Source organism: Sesamum indicum, unplaced genomic scaffold (genome assembly GCF_000512975.1).
Source record: "Sesamum indicum cultivar Zhongzhi No. 13 unplaced genomic scaffold, S_indicum_v1.0 scaffold00220, whole genome shotgun sequence".
Lineage (NCBI taxonomy): Eukaryota > Viridiplantae > Streptophyta > Magnoliopsida > Lamiales > Pedaliaceae > Sesamum > Sesamum indicum.
Genome location: NW_011628114.1, coordinates 104,330 through 109,474, shown reverse-complemented (window position 1 = coordinate 109,474; position 5,145 = coordinate 104,330).

The window sequence follows — 5,145 nt, the reverse complement described above, 5'->3', positions numbered from 1 at the left end:
TGAAGATCACACATATGTAAATTTGTTTTTTGAAGAAAAAGAAAAAGAAACAAAATGAAAGAGAGGAAGATCTACAATACCTTGTGAACTCTTTGAGGCACTTGTGATGGTGGTGGGGATGGGGGTGTCGAAAAATTAAAATTCAACGGTTCGGGAAAGAGCACATCATTAACTCTCCAACATCCGTAGAGTTATCTCTCTTAAGTATTGTCTACAAGGTGAGAAATTAACATTGGTTAGAGTTTATACAAAACTATAACATAAAATTGAAAGTTGAATGTAGTTGAATCATTGACAAGATCCACATTCTTTTCTCCTGTGCACAAAGAGTTTTCGGAGGATGTGTGTGTGTGGGGGATAGAATGCAAGAGACAATGACAAGAGAGTGAATAAGCAATTGATGAGTAATAAATTGTGTGTGTGTGTGAGTGTTTGTGTAAATTTATAAAGAGTGAATGTGACGGAGACAATTCTCACAATTTTATTTAATGATATCTACACTGACTTATATAAGATATTTTCATAACAAAACGTCATGAAGATGCCACGTTAATACATCGTATTGACGTAGCACTATCCTCACTGTTTATTATCAAACAGCAAATGTAGGCAAATATTTCTTAAATATAATTTTTTCCTGGTCCTTGAATAGATTCCTAGAGTGAAATTGCTATTTTACAAAAGATTTAAAGCCTTAAAAATAAAAAAAAAAATCGACAACAACAGACATGCACAACTTTAATAGAAAATATAAATATATTTGTGACACATGAAATTGTGTCCAAATTTGAAACAATTATAATGTTGCAATAATTTGAATAACTGAATCACAAAAAAATTACTTTTGTATAAAAAAAGGGTCCACCATATAATTTTACAGACCAAAGCTACTCACTAACTATATATAATTAATTTACCACATAAATAGTAAGTATAGTAAATCATATACATCATAAAATGACTTTTCAATAATACCCTGCAAATGTGTATGCAATTTAATAGATTTTTAGTAAGGCCTAATATTGAAATTAAAATGTAAGTATGTAGATTGTATTCAATATTTTCTATTTCTGCTATTATGGTGTGGATACTAAATTAACTGTGATGCTCTTGCTAGTTCAATACAAAGTTTGAAACTTCATGTATAATTATTCGAATATTAGTAATCGAATAAAATTCAACTTAAAATAAAAAGTACTTATCGATTATTTTTTGTAAGCAAGTGCAGCTACAATTTAGTCGCATATAGAAACAAATACATGTATTAATTATTAAAAGTATCTAGATCATTAATTGGTCGTACGATCATAGATAATTAATATGAATTTTTGTAATGTACGAGATTCAGTACAAAAATATATTTATATTGAGTACAGATATGTGTTTTTATTATGTTCATGACTAGGTATGAGATATCTCTAATATCTGCATAAGAATGAGGAGAAATTAAATAAATGATGATTTCTCTTGAGTCGTCGTATATATATAGAATTTCCAAAACTCAATATACGAACCACAAATTTAAATTTTTAATTAAGTTAACAATTAGTGAATAATAAAATAGAAAATTTCTAAATTAAAAAAAATCCTTTTGCTGAGACCTAAGTTCCACCATTTAATGTAATGCATTTTTCAAGTTGCATACATTATTTTTGCACCTAAATCAACTTTCTAAGTACAATATCTTGAAATGGATTGCCAGATTAGATGTTTTTAATTATATAGTCTATATGTACACAAACATTTTATACATAAATAAACAAATAAATTAAAAAATAAAAATATAATATCTAGTATAATAATATATGTTATATATACACACATACAGAGAGAGACAGCCCACGGCCACGGAATACGGAAGAAATCAAAGCCATTATTTATTAATCATTTTTAAATTTACAAGAGAGTTAAATTATGAAATCGAACTAGTGTGTATTGCACACTTAAATACGTGCGTAAAAAACAAGAGAATTATATTAAATAAAAAAAGAAAGATATAAAAAATGAAAAAATTAGGGTGATGAAAAAAAATGGATAAGGGAGAGAAAAGAGTTATCTATACAAGAACAAAAATAAAAGTATAGATAGAGAAAGAGTTACACGATCCTAAAAATGTATTTATTCGTATTTTGATTTAATAAAAGTTTTTTTCAAAACATTTTAAGTATTTCCCTTATTTTCAAACTTGTGAAAGAAAAGGAAAAAAAACACTTTTTACTTACGATTGCTTTGTTTTTTTAATCAATATATATAAACTTTATTTTGACCAATATTACTCAACTGATAAGTAATATCATATATCTTTTTTTTTTCAAAGGAAAATGAGATTATCATTTCATGAAAAAGAGAATCAGCAACATCAAGGACCCCAAAGCACCCATTACGGAAAGGGCAGTTGAGCATCAAAATAATTCTATAACAGTCAGAGACCACTACCAATGGAGATTGAATCAGGCATTCCATAACTCTCTTGTTCCCAGATCAACATGATAGCCATTGATTTTTCAACATAGAATTGCGATATGGAAGAAGGCTGCATGTTATGTTCATGATCAGAGTATTCACCTGCCTTGTCAAATCTGCTCAAATTTTAGTGATAGTAAGGATGCATATTATGATTTTTAAATGAAATTTTAGAAGTTTGAAGATGCATGAGAGTAAGTGCTCACCAGAGCCTAGTAAATCACGCGGTACATGATGAACGTTGCAACGTCGGTCATAGAACGGATGGTTTTGTTGACCTTCTCATGGAAATAAAACTAAGAAGAAAAAAAAATTGGTTAGGAAATTAGTGCAAGTAAATTGTATTTCTTGGAACAAAAATAATTAGAACTCTTTTAGAAAAAATATATACATTTGAATCAAATAGATAATATTTTAAGAACACAATATTTAGGACATCTAACTTTGATGTCGTCTAAATACTTTATAACTTCACGAACTACTTTTTGAAAATAAATAAAATTTCTCTCTAAACATTCATATCATGAATGATGGATTGTACGGTGCAGCGTGGCTAAAAGAAGATCATAAATTTTATTATTTTATGTTGAAATATATTGTTTGTTACATGATGAAAGCAAACGGTTGGTTACTCTTATAACGTAGAAGTATTTCCATATTTTTTGTAACTATATACATGTCTATGAATAGTGTCATGTTGATTTCAATATATCTGTGTCTACTTGACAAAAAGACACGTATACTTAAATTAACTTACATTCTTTCTTTATCTACTGAACTATGACTACCATAATTATATTAACTAACGTCTATTCTATATCTACTTAAACTAAAATACACGTAGTTAAGAGACATGTATTGTTATATTAACTACCGTATCTTCTCTATCTACTTAACTAAAAGGCACGTAGTTGTATTAACTAGCGTATCTTATGTATCTATATAACTAACAGACACTTCGTTAAGAGACGGGTGCAGTTATATTAATTAATCTTCATCAACTTAACTAGGAAACATACAGTACATTAATTAATGCTCTTTTATTATCTACTTAACTAAAAGATGCACGTCGTTATATTAACTAATGTACCTTTTCAGTTTTGGTGGTTCCCGTGCGTTTTCTAACCTCAATAGTCCATCTCCCCTCCAGTCGTTCCGTCAATGACAACGGATACTTACTTTCTATCTCGGGATAGACTTCCTCCAGTATTGGGAACACCACCCTCTGCCCAAGCTGGATTTCTTTGGCTTCCATTTTTTTCCTGTTCCAACTCTCATATGGTAGTAAAACATAGTATGATGACTTCCCTGTTGCATTCTTTGATACAAGAAAAGAAGAATATAAATAAGAGGGTCATATTAATTTTTGCTATTTCATACATCTCGAATTTGGTCTTATGTAGTTTCTTTTTGGTGTAGCAAAAATGTTAGAAGACGTAATCTTGTACTTATCCACATTCAAATTTTATATGCAATATATGTGTATGGTCATTTGTTATATTAGAATTGCTTCTTTCAAGATTTTCTTATAGTGGATATAAATAAAGTGTGAATTATTAAAGAAAAAATTAAACCAACCTCTAACATCTCCAAAATATATTCGGACTGTTCCTCGCATCTTAAAAGTCGGAGCGAAATTATTTTGGATTCCACTATCATAGATGCAGTTAGATCCCGTTTCTTCCTCTGTGAAGATCCTGCATTGCCTGAACATACTTGCTCCTGCAAGATTGAATTTTAATTCTTAGTTGATAAGTAAACCATAAACATAAAATAGAAGGGTGAGAATGATTTGTAATTCATGTGCCTTTTTTTTCCCTTTATGGGTAGTTTGCTAGAGGTTATATATATATCAACATATTCAGGTATCAGTTGACAACATAACAACTATATGCATGTAGAAAGTGTTCATCCCTTAATTTGGTTTGACTGGCAATAGATTTCCTCTAATTAAGTTCCACTTCAGTGTATGTATTTACTGTACAACATCTTTGTCGGCTTGTTGAATTCTTATATCAAGAGGTAATTCAAAACAAGCAGTTAATAAACATAATACTTAATTAAACCTGATCTTAAAATAAAAAAGTATTGTAGTAATTTATTTCATCAAATTTATTAATTTGATTGAATTTGTAACAACTTATCACAATTTTAACCTAATTTCACTTGAACACTTAACTTTTAACAATCCTAGATTTAACACTTTGTTGTTTGGATTGGCATGTAATTCCCATCCATAATGCATTAAATTTATCAGTTTAAAGAAAAAAACAGACAAGACGAGAAAGAGAGAGTTTTAAGATGGAGAAGAAAGAATCTTTCCCACAGATTGAACAGTGTGACATCCCTCCCCCCCACCCCCCACCCCACACACACACACACACCAAGATAGAGTGAGAAATACAAAAAGTATTACGATTGAGAAAAATACAAAAAGTATTGCGATTGAGAAAAATGATTTTTTTTCCACATATAGAATCTCATATAAAAAAATTAGGTAAGCCAATTTTGATTTTTTTTTTTTGTCAAAAAGCTTTATTTCAAATTCAAAAGGAAAGCCAAAAGAATTGTCTTTCCACTTTCAAGATTGAGCAATTTTCAGTCTTAAGTCAGTACTTCTTATAGAATTTATATTTAGAATAACAGATCTAAACAAATGAAGAAGAGTGAAGATCACACACA